The sequence below is a fragment of the Zootoca vivipara genome, chromosome 3 (assembly GCF_965207765.1).
Source record: "Zootoca vivipara chromosome 3, rZooViv2.hap1.1, whole genome shotgun sequence".
In the NCBI taxonomy this organism is placed as follows: Eukaryota; Metazoa; Chordata; class Lepidosauria; order Squamata; family Lacertidae; genus Zootoca; species Zootoca vivipara.
Window position 1 is genome coordinate 27,417,590 of NC_142586.1, and position 12,560 is coordinate 27,430,149.

General features: G+C 45.0%; 1 long non-coding RNA gene across 2 annotated transcripts in view; it reads right to left on the reverse strand.

The window, feature by feature from the left end:
- LOC148686196 (uncharacterized) overlaps nt 1–12,560 on the reverse strand; it is a 59,265-nt gene that overhangs the window by 15,760 nt on the left and 30,945 nt on the right. The window lies entirely within an intron of this gene.

Genomic DNA, 12,560 nt, shown 5'->3' on the forward strand with positions numbered 1-12,560 from the left:
CGAGGGCCTTCTGCCAGTTCCCTCACTACGAGGAGTGAGGTTACATGGAACCAGGCAGAGGGCCTTTTCGGTGGTGGTGCCCGCCCTGTGGCATGCCCTCCCATCAGATGTCAAGGAAATAAACAACCATCTAACTTTTAGAAGACACCTGAAGGCAGCCCTGTTCAGGGAAGTTTTAAATGTTTGATGTTTTATCATGTTTTTCATATTCTGCTGGAAGCTGCCCAGAGTGGCTGAGGAAACCCAGCCAGGTGGGGTATAAATAAATAAATCATCATCAGGTCTATTTCAGTGATCCCCATGAGTGCTGCGTTCAACTAAGTTAAACTCAGAGACCCATTAAATCAGCAAATTTCTGTTGGCCCACTAACACTTCTTACCAGTAAGTTTGTTAAGGAAATGTAGTTCTGTGAGGGGAAAATAACCTTCCTGAGAACAGGAGGACAGTATAGATTTAGAACAGTGGTTTGCAGAAGGACAGAGGGGGAAAAGTTGGGAAATATTGGGAGAGGAACAGCAGGAAGAAGAAACACCTGGGGAGAGACAGCTGACAGACTCAGTGTCTTTGGAGAGCATTCCTGAGCCTCCCTCTCCAAGGACTAGGCGTGCATTGAGAGTAGCCGAACAGAAAGCTCAGTGGCACAAAGCCCTGATCAGCCGGCTCAGGGATGACATAGGATAAGAGAGACGGGGGGGGGGGGTTGGGCTTTACTCGGAGCAACACCATTATTGAATAGGGACTACATTCCTTTCTCTCTCTCTTTCTGTGAATACTGAATAAATCACGTGCTAAGGGCTCTTCGTGTTATCTGCTATTTTTGGGCTGCCACCAGGGGAAGGATAGGATTCCCTGAACCCTGACAGTAGGGGGCAGATCCATTCCTTGATCAATCCCCACTTCCCTCTTCTCTTCTACCATCTCTACTCCCTCCTTACAGGTGTCATGTGGCAAGCTGCATTTTAAGCATTTGGCCACCTCATGAGAAGAGAAGACTCCCTGGAAAAGACCCTGATGTTGGGAAAGATTGAGGGCACTAGGAGAAGGGGACGACAGAGGACGAGATGGCTGGACAGTGTTCTCGAAGCTACGAACATGAGTTTGACCAAACTGCGGGAGGCAGTGGAAGACAGGAGTGCCTGGCGTGCTCTGGTCCATGGGGTCACGAAGAGTCGGACAGGACTAAACGACTAAGCAACAACAATTAAAAAAACGAACAAGCCAACAGCTTCTGATGTTGACCAACTGGAAAAATGAACAGATAGGTGTTTCAGAGCAGGAGAAGCCCAGTCGCACAGGGCACCACTGAAATTTGAGATCCCAAGATAGGTCACTGACACAAACCCATGCTTACGGAGGAACTTCAATTAGGCACATTTATATATACCATGCTGACTGCTTATTGGTTCAAAAACCCAGGGGAAACAGAGATATACTATATATACACCATCTGCCTAGCAAGAACTGGCAGCTGCAAGGTGCCCGATGAGCTGCCAGTACCTCTGAGGAGAGACTTTGGTATGCCTGCTGCACTAAATGCCTGTTTCACCTCCTGCCAGCTGAGCCAGTAGGCAGAAACTCTGCCAATACTGCCAGCTACGTCCCTTCCATTTAAGGCTTTAGTGAACTCATCCTGGAAACTTGAACAATTGCAAAGTAAGGTTTAGTCAAAACAAAGGAATTTGTATGAGGGAGCTTTTCTTTTTTGTTATGTAGGAGAACAGGAGGCGGAAAGGAATAATTAATTACTCCGTAACCATTACTTCTCAAAGCAATTCTCTCTTTGGTACTTTGGGAAAGTGTGGGGATGCTAATGAGGAGGACACAGAACACGGTTCATGTCCACTGCACTGACTTCTTCTTATTGCTGTTGCTGCTGCTGTTATTGGTGTTATTTGTTTCTGTAGCGCAAACTCGGATAAAATAAATCTATGAAATATACAGAACCTCAGCTAAAACCAAAACAGCACAACGATGAAATGAAAGAAACAGAAGTCCAGAATGGATAATCTGACAGGAAGTTGTAAGAAGAGCGAAGTTTCCGGCTACACACTTTGGTTTTGCCCCAACACAGAATTAAGTATGCTTATTAAGGCCACTGTTTTCCTCTAACCCTAGTGCAGCCTTGTTTTTAACACTAGCCTGGCACTGGAGTAGCCAGTGAGATCGGGTATGTGTGTGTGTGTCACGCGCACACTACAGAGCCACTCTCCACTGCCACATACCTGGGCCGTGCTTACCCTGCTAGTGAGCCTCTGCAGACTCAACCTTGCACTACCCTGCCTTGCCCCTGCAGCAATGCCAGTGTGGGGATGGTGGTTCTGTGGCACTGCCCTATCGGACTGACTTCTGGTCTAGTAGAAGGAATTTGATGTGGGTAATTGGCAAAGGAGGCATGGCTTCCAAAAACAGAAAGCAGATTCAGGTTGCAAATGAATTCTGCGCCTGGTAGCAAGCTCTAAGCCAGTTAGTAAAAATAATGGAATGCACACATGTAACCCTTCTGTGACGAGGAGAAACAAAAACATTCCCCCCTGCCCATCTGTCCTGAGCAAGGTGCAGCTTCACCTGCAGGCACCCACAAAGACTACCCCTCTCTGCATTCCATTCTGCTTTGTTGCATTCATGCCACCATATTACAGAGCATTTTGAGGTTACTGACCTTGTCATTTTCCTCAAAATTCAGCTGTTCTGCATATTTCTTTACATTGCATTGTGTTCCTTGCCTTCTTTGATTCTTCTTTGCCTTGAGGCACCTCCTGCAAAGGCGCACCTTTCCCAGTTTGCTCATGGCACGCTATGTGTGAGCAAGTAACAAAAAGGGCATCTGAGCACAGTGCAGAACATTCGGTCCAGAGAAGCTCCAAGCTGTGGGTGGCCCTGGGGGAGTTGCCCTTAGAGAGTCTGTCCAGCGGCACCAATGTATCTTCTTCTCTCAGGGCTCAGCCACACTTCCATTTGCTCCACTGCTTTCCCCCAGGAGAATCTCAATGGTTTAGCGTTGAATCGGAACAAACAGCAGTCGGATTTCCATTTGTTGCGATTTAGAGCTAAAGAGCAGGAGGGATTGGGGGAGGGAGCGGCAGAGCAAAGGCAAAACCACTTGGACCCATGCTTTCTAGGGACAATACAAGCGTAAGTGTGGACGAGCGCTCAGTGGCCCTTGGTCCTGCTACTTACTAGCTGCTTGCCTGTTTCCCTCTGATGGTGATAGCATCAGGTGGAGCTCCAAGCCCATATTACCACATGCCTGTAGTCATCTTCTGTACAGTATCTGCCATGTTCGTAGTGCACATAAAATACCTTAGGAATACATCTTAAAAATATAACCAAGACCAGTGGTTTAAAAGACCAACAAAGTTGTTATTAGGACTGGGTGATATACCGATATATACTGATATATATCTCACAATGTCTGAAATTGATATATATCTCACAGTGTCTGAAATAAGGATGGAAGTATGAGGAGGTGAACAGTAGGGCTGGTTTTCAACTTGCCATACATCAGGAAAATTCCTGACACATCCTGGTTTTCGAGTGTTAAAAATGGTGTTGGGAATTTTGATGGATCGGCGAAATGTCAGGGAAAACCTGGATATACGGCAACACGATAGAAAGAGCAGCGGAAACAGTTCAACAAGCTTAAAATCACTATTTTGGGGTTAGGTTTACCCCCCCCAAAAAAACTCAACAACTTTGCAGGTGTCAGGAATTTTACTTTCTGAAATATGGCAACCCACCTAAACATTGCAATACAGTGGGACCTCAACTTACGAACTACTCGACATCCGATGTTTTCGACTTACGAACGGAAAAAGTGGCCACACGCTTACGATTTTTTTGACAATCGAACGGAAAACCTGTTCGCGGCTAGATGCGGATTCCTTGACTTGCGAATTTTTAGATGCGGTTTCTTCGACTTACGAATTTTTCCGTTTCCAATGCATTCCTATGGGAAACCGCTTTTCCTATGGGAAACTCGACTTAGGAAGTTTTTGACCTACGAGTGTGCATTCGGAACGGATTAAATTCCTAAGTCGAGGTCCCACTGCATACTGATATATTGCAATGTAGAGGCCTTAGTTGGTTTCACGGTTTTTCCTGTAGTGTGATTCTTGCATAGTGCGCGCGTGCGCACACACACACACACACGTAATCATGATTCGCTGCAATATATTGCCATGTCAAAAACGTTCTTAACTGAAGTACCACTTTAGCTAATGGGGCTTCCCGCTGCCACTGCGCCGCTGGAGCACAATTTCTGTTCTCATCCTGAAGCAAAGTTCTTAACCTGAGGTACTACTTCTGGTTTAGTGGAGTCTGTAACCCGCAGTGTTTGTAACCCGAGGTACCACTGTATATCAATATATTGTCCATACCTAGTTATGGTGTAAACTTTCATGGACTGGCCTTTGAAAGCTCATGCCACAATAAATGTGTTTAAGGTGCTACCAGGTTCTTGTTGTTGCTACAACAGGCTAACTAACAAGGCTACCCTTTTGGAACTTAAAGAACTGTAATGCTTGAAGTTGCATTAGAGGGGAGGAAGAGGCAGAAATGATGTTCCAGAAAAGCATTAGTGCTTGAACGAAACATCAATTGGTGTGGTGTTGTTTTTTTTACTTTGATCTGCTATAACATCCCTTACGAAAAATAAAATAAATGTCCCAGAAAAGAACGTTGAAGCAGAAAACACCAAACCCATTTCCATCACTGGGACGGACCATCCATTTCTAAAACAACCTTAGTGACTTAGGTGTTTTGTTCAGAGTTTTATACTAGCGAAACTGAACAAACAAAATGGACCATGGGGGTTCAAGTCGGCAGCGCAATCTTCTATGGGGGAGGCGGGAGCGAGTTCAGCCTTTTGTGTCTATCCCTTTCCCTTCTACTTTCTGAATACACTGATACAATCAACGTCAACCTTAATTGAGGCTCCTGCCATTCCGCACAATGCCAGCTGAAATAGAAAGGCTTTTATGCCATAATTGCTGGCTTCCCAAAGTCCTTGAGGGGAGGGCCGGCTGTGCTCCTGCGCCCGCTGTGGTGCTGCTTTGCTCAGTTTTAGTGCACCATGGAAGGAAGCAGCAACGTGGTGCAGAAATCTGAAAGCGGTCTGCTGTAGCCAGGTTTATTGTGCTAAGTATGAGAGACACCTGAAGAGGTAAAATACATTGGACCAGCCATGGGAGGTATGTGAGAGCTAATGAAGCAGCTTCGTTAGGGCAAAAGGAGCACTGCTCCTCCAACCTCATTCTGCACTCTCCTCAACCCACCTCCCTTTTTTCCTTTTCTTGCAACCAGCCCGGGATGGGACGAACTGCCTGTCATCTTCCTCCTTCTTAATCTCAGTGTTGCCCCTTTTAGAACTCATCAAAGTATTGGTGTTGACCTTTAAAGCCCTAAACGGCCTCAGTCCTGTATACCTGAAGGAGCGTCTCCACCCCCATCGTTCAGCTCAGACACTGAGATCCAGCGCCGAGGGCCTTCTGGCGGTTCCCTCATTGCGAGAAGTGAGGTTACAGGGAACCAGACAGAGGGCCTTCTCGGTAGTGGCACCCACCCTGTGGAATGCCCTTCCAATAGATGTCAAGGAAATAAGCAGCAATCCTATTTTTAAAAGACATCTGAAGGCAGCCCTGTTTAGGGAAGTTTTTAATATTTAATGCTGTATTGTTTTAATATTCGATTGGGAGCAGCCCAGAGTGGCTGGGGAGACTCAGCCAGATGGGCGGGGTACAAATAATAAATTGTTATTATTATTAGGTAGGGAAACTGGGACAAAACCAGAGTTCCCAATGCAACACACCAGCCACCGGTGGTGAGAACTGGCTCGGGCAGCTCCTGAGCCTGGTTGCAAACCCGGAGGGCCAATATACTACATTGTGAACATATGTGAACAGAAGAGCTACAGCAAAGATGCATATGCACGCGTGCACACACAGTCCTGAAAGGAGAGATGCACCTGCCCTCCCCCACTTTCCTTGCAAACATTCCTGAATCAGGATAGGCCTTACCAGAAGGAAGTGGTCCGTTTCCACCTCCCTCCCCCTGATATTGTACGAACCAGTCTCTAGTTCTAGATTTGGAGCTAGGGGGCATTAAGATTGCTCTCTGATGAAAGAGAAACATTCTGCATACACAGTTGCACACTGCCCTGGGATACTTCCGGCCTGTCTCTTAACTGAATTTTCAACACCCTCACTAAACTACCATTAGCAAGATTCTTTGGGAGAAACGAAACATACTCCCCACCCCAATATAAAACAATGAAAAACAATATTTATTCAGAGTGGTGCTGGCTGTTACAGCACGGGACAGCCACCTCGATTCACCAAGTCCCTGTTGTCCTGCTGTATGCAGCAGTGTTTCAAGAGGAACTTGACTAGGAAACATCTGCAGTCTGGGTGCCTGTTCATGATATAGCAATGTAGGTCTCGAACATAAGGGTCTGACTTCTGTTTCAAGTGTATCTGAAGAAGTGTGCATGCACACGAAAGCTCATACCAAATAAAAACTTAGTTGGTCTTTAAGGTGCTACTGAAGGAATTTTTTTTATTTTGCTTTGACTCAGACCAACACGGCTACCTACCTGTAACTATAGCATTGTAGGTGTTTGCTTTGCTAATCCCTTGAGGAAGTGAAGGAAACAAAGGAAGGAGGAATATTAAGATGGAAAGTTATTTCTTTCCTTGCAAGAAATCCTAATGTCTGCCCATGTGGGCAGCATTAAGAGATGGAAATCAGTCAATTGCAGCCACCCACTCACTTTCCCAAATTTTGCTCAAAGCTGATTCCCCCCCCCAAATTTAAAGTAATTCAAGAGCAGTTCTGAGATTTCATAAATGGATTTTGACATTTCAAACAAACTAGGGAGGTGGGGGGGGGCGGGCCTGCAGACACATAGCACTCTGCTGTTAAAAACAGGTGGCATAAGAAACTAGTGGAAATACTTTACAACCTGATAAAAGAGAAGCTTTGTCCTGGATGGCCCATTCAAAGACAACTATTAATAGTGCTAAGTCATTATAGGAAAAAATAAAATAAAATCAGCAACAAAAAACTTGCCCACATTGCAAAAGAAAAGGGCATGGGCCAATTCACAGGTAGGCTACTCGAGGTTAAAATATTTACTCAAATCTCAGCTAGGATCAATAGGAAGCAATAAAGCCAAAAGCAACACCCTTTTATTGGCAACTGCTAGGGATCTTTGCTGAACATAAACTACATTCTCTTCCCCATGCTTTTTAATATCTATATGAAGCCGCTGGGAGAGATCATCAGGGGGCTTGGGCTGGGTGTTCATTGATATGCAGATGACACCCAGCTCTACCTCTCTTTTAAATCAGAACCAGTGAAGGCGGTGAAGGTCCTGTGTGAGTGCCTGGAGGCGGTTGGAAGATGGATGGCGGCTAACAGATTGAGGCTGAATCCTGACAAGACAGAAGTACTGTTTGTGGGGGACAGGAGGCGGGCAGGTGTGGAGGACTGCCTGGTCCTGAATGGGGTAACTGTGCCCCTGAAGGACCAGGTGTGCAGCCTGGGAGTCATTTTGGGCTCACAGCTGTCCATGGAGGTGCAGGTCAATTCTGTGTCCAGGGCAGCTGTTTATCAGGCTGTTTATCAGGTATGCAGGCTGAGACCCTACCTGCCCGCAGACTGTCTTGCCAGAGTGGTACATGCTCTAGTTATCTCCCGCTTGGACTACTGCAATGCGCTCTACGTGGGGCTACTGGATTAATTAAGCTGCAATTAATCCAGAATGCGGCAGCTAGACTGGTGACTAGGAGTGGCAGCCGGGACCACATAACACCAGCCCTGAGAGATCTACATTGGCTCCCAGTATGTTTCTGAGCACAATTCAAAGTGTTGGTGCTGAACAGCACACAACGTATCCTTTGTCGAAAGAAAAAGACATGACTCCAGGGGCCACACTCCAAGGGCTAACCCCCCCCCCCCTACACACAAGTAACATGTAAACAGGGCAAGAGTCTTGATTACTCACACCTCCATTTTTAAGCATATACTTCATGGGAAATCCAGGTTTGCATCTGTGCATCATGTGAAATTATCCTTTATTTTATAGGCTAGAATGGGAGCTCAAAGATAATATTTGCTAAGTGTTTCAAAAGTTGTTTTTATAAGCTATGAAGAAAATGGAAGCAGAGAGCACAGATGTGCTTAATTTGAATATCCCTTAACAGGGATGACAGTTTGAAGGGCAGCTTGGCAAACACCAATTACAGCCAAGCATTTGTGAAGGCATGATAAGATTCAGAAAACGTCCATTCTTTACCAACATATTGGTAATCTGTATGCTCTTTTTCTCAGCCACTGACAGACTAACAATAGTTTCTCCCTCACCTATTCCAAATAAATGGATCATGTCTTTTTTAAAAAATAATTAAAAAAAAAGCAACCCAAACAGTAAATTCTCTGGCCTGGAACACACGCTGAGAGAAATATTAGACAACGGGGAAATATTTTTTTTCCTGCTCAGTCACTGAATGAGAATAAGCAACCATACATTTAATGAATTAGAAGATGCATGCAACTAGGCACGGGAGAGTCAGACAATCCCAGTTTTTCTCAATTTCTATTTTTTTCCAATCTTCTGTTCAGTTCTCCACATTTCCACAAGACTTGGAGGAATTGATTTTTTTTGGGGGGGGGAGGGTTTACCACGAAAATTCACCAGCATTTCAGAGCAAATTTCTCCTGATACTGTATACTGTACACATTTTTGCACAGCAATTTTCCCTGACATAATGCATGCTTGTTTCCCTTGTATATGCATTTTTGAACACATTACAGTGGTACCTCAGTTCTCGAACAAAATACGTTCTGGAAGCGCGTTCCGCTTCCAAAACATTTGAAAACTGAGGCATGGCTTCCCATTGGTTGCAAGAGCTTCTTGCACTTAGTGGAAGCTGCATCACACATTCGGGTTCAAAAAAAAATGTTCGAAAACGGAAGCATTTACTTCCGGGTTGGCATTTGGGAACCAAAGGGCACGACAACAGAACAGAGGCTTTCAGGAACTGAGATTCCACTATACTTGGCTGGAGAACTGCATTGCAAAATTCAGAGAAGTCTGCCTTTAAATGAGAACTGAATCAAAATTTCTCTCCCATCTGCACAAGGAACAACCAACCCAAACTCTTGTAGTTGCCATTATAAGAATCCCTTCCAGGTGAAATTCTTTAGTCTTGGTGAACTATTTCCATGGAGGTTCCAATGGAAGACACATATTGTGACCAGGGCCTATTAAACTAAGAATATATGAAACCACTAGATCTTAAAAGTTTTACATATGATGGGAGATGCTACAGGAACCCCATAAAGACAATAGTGGCAACGCAATGTTCCGAATCACACAAACACACTGCAAACACACATATGAACATGCAATTGAAGACACCTGTGGCCACCTCCTCCTGCCATGTGTGTATTCATTGTACAAAACGGGATGTCTGAACAGGGCTTCTAGTGTGCCATCATTTGCAGAAAACATGTCTGGAATGAGAAGAATGCCAAGAAATGGAAACTATTCAACTCCAGTGCCTTGAAGAAGACAGCAGTGCCCCCTGAAAGGGTGATTCCTTGGGGAGCCGCAAGGCAATAAATCCTTCTGTAAAAACCCAAACATTATGGCTCAACATTTCTTAGCTGACATTTACAGCTAATCCATTTCCCGCAGTTCCAATTTCCTCTTCTTGGAAGAGATCCAGATGGGTAGCACATGTGGACAATATGGCTGGACGGAATGAGATGGAATGGAAGGAAAAAAGCAAGATTTCCTCCACTCATTTCCTCCACAAAAAGGGGGGAGGGAAGCACTTGAGCTAGTTTCACCACACTCTGCCTTAGCCTCGGGTAATGCAGACAGAGCTTATGGATAATTGAAAACATTATTAAATAATGACTTTATCCTTTGCCAAGTTCCTTGGGCTAAATCAAATGCAATTGCATTCTTTATAGGATTGTAATATTAGGTAGTGTGATTAGGATTACTATGGCTCTCCTTGATATCAGTGGGTTATGAGGACACAATTTTACCTCTCCCCTCAACTGGAGAGTCCAGTCCATCCCGCAAGGCAGTTAGGAGTACAACCAGAGCAGGAAAGGGAACATTTCTCTCCTAAGTTCAGGGTTCAAGCAGACAACGGGAAACTACTGATGGCAAGCCCCATTGCCCCCAGATCAAACCCCTTCACATTCATTCAGATTTAGGAGGCGGTGGCTTCTCTTTAGCAGGGGTGAGGAATTACTGGCCCAGGGACCAAATTTGGGTCTAATTTGGGGTGAACTTAGTGGGATACGTCAAGGGCTCCCCCCCCCCGCCAGCCGCAACTCACCGGAGCTCAATTCCGGCATCTCTCAGGTGGGTGCCGTTGCCATTATAAGAGAACAAGGGAGGCGTTCATGGTGAGTTCCGGCACCTCTTTTTCTGGAAAAAACAGCACTGGATTTGACCACAGATCTCAGAAGGTATGCACAGGAAAGGAAAGAGAATAGTTTTAATTTAATTTAAAAGATGACTCACACCAGCATAGTACTGTTGGTTGGCACCCTCCTAGTTGCTTCCTGAGACGTTATGTGAAAATGGTGCCCATCTACAAAATTGAAAACAAAAAACCCGACAAGAACTGTCAGTTCTAAAGAACGTATAAACTCCCTCAGACAAAGAAATAAATGAACAGTTTAATAGTTTTAAAACCGTATTATTTCAGTTGTGCTGCCAGGCAACTACGTCATGGAGCTTTGCTGGTATAAACATTGGTTCCCAGTGCCATAGCTAAAGGGCTATTTTGAAATTGTGCATGCTTTAGTTGAGATTCCTGCAATACAATGGGGTTGGACTAGATGACCCACAAGATCCCTTCCAACGCTACAATTCTATGACGGCCAAGGTACTACTGTCAGTGACGTCCCAAGCCATTTCGCTGCCTGAGATGGGAGCACCAAATGTCCCCCGCATCCCTCCAAGCCAGGCCCAAGACTTGAAATAATAATAATTATTATTATTATTATTTATACCCCGCCCTCCCCAGTGAGAGCCGGGCTCAGGGTGGCTGACATCAATAAAATTACAATAAAAGGCAAAAGAAACAAAAACAATTGATTAAAATGCAGGTTAAACTACAATTTAGATTGAAAAATTGTTTTAAAATGCAGCCTCATTTTAAAATGGCCCAAATCAAAACCCAAAAGCAAGGCGGAACAGCTCCGTCCTGCAGGCCCTGTGGAAAGATGTCAAATCCCGCAGGGCCCTGGTCTCCTGTGAGAGAGCGTTCCACCGAGTCGGGGCCAATACTGAACAGGCCCTGGCCCTAGTTGAGGCATCAGTGAAGCACCTATTCGTGCCTTCATCTTGGCATCACAATTTGGTTCACCTTGTTGCGTGGTAGGCCCAAGCCTTGCTGCTGTACAAATGGAGGGTTTCATTTCAGGATAACAGTGCAAAAGGCCTCTAGAAGGCCATGTTGTCTCCAAATACCCCGTTTTTTTTTTATAGTAATTTTTATGAATTTTCAAACAAAACTAAACAAACTACACAACTACACAAACATACAATACAACACTGTCCCTTCGTCTTCCCTCCACCCACTGGTCCACCTCTGCCACCAGTGAAACCCGTGCGCTTTGAGAATCAAAGGGGGTCCATTGTGAGCTGGGTTTGACCTCCCCCCTCCCTCCTCCCCCCTCTTCCCCCCCCTGCCACTGAAGGGACAGGAATGGAGGAGCTCTGAGGATTGGTTTCCCCCAGCTCTTTCGTAAACATACTTAAACAAACATACACATAACAATAGTAGGGGAGAATTTTGACTCCCCAATTCTTATTATCTTAACCTTAAAATTGTGACTTCCTCGATAGTCTTCCTCCTGGTTTTCCCTGAACAAAATCTAAAAGCTTATGGCGGGTTTTCTATTTCAGTTTAAAATCCTTTTCTTATACTATTAACTCAATCCTCCTCCTTTTCCATGCTGCCCTCCCACAGGCCCCCTCCTGCCACAAGAGGAACCTGTAGGGCACAGCATTTCCAAGGTTCCATTATATCCCCTCCTCACCCCCCCCCCCCGAGCACTCCCTGCCACTGAGTAGCTCAGAGTAAGGAGAGGAGAGTAGGCAGCTTTCTGCCTAAAAACCTAACTTAACTTACAAAAATTTACATTAACTTGAATACTTTCCTAAGCCGTTCTTATGTCTCCCTCCAGAAAACCCAGCTTATTTTCTTTCATTTTTACACTCCATCTCCTCTCCCTAAGTCTTTTCCCCCAATTGGATCAGCATTTCCATTAACAGGCCAAAATTTCGAAAACCGTCTTTCAAAAACTAAAAGTAAAACTTTTAACTAAAATTTTCATCCCACACCCATTCTTTCCCATGTCCGTCTCCAGGCCCTTGTCCCCCTCTGCCCCTGTCTTTCCCATTCCTCACTGACATCACCCCACATTCCAACCCCTCCAGGATCTTCAAGTCCATTAAACCTCAAGTTCCTTTGCTTCTCATTTTCTTGCTCTGCTTGTTTTTCTTCCTTTTGAAGTCCATGCTTTGCTT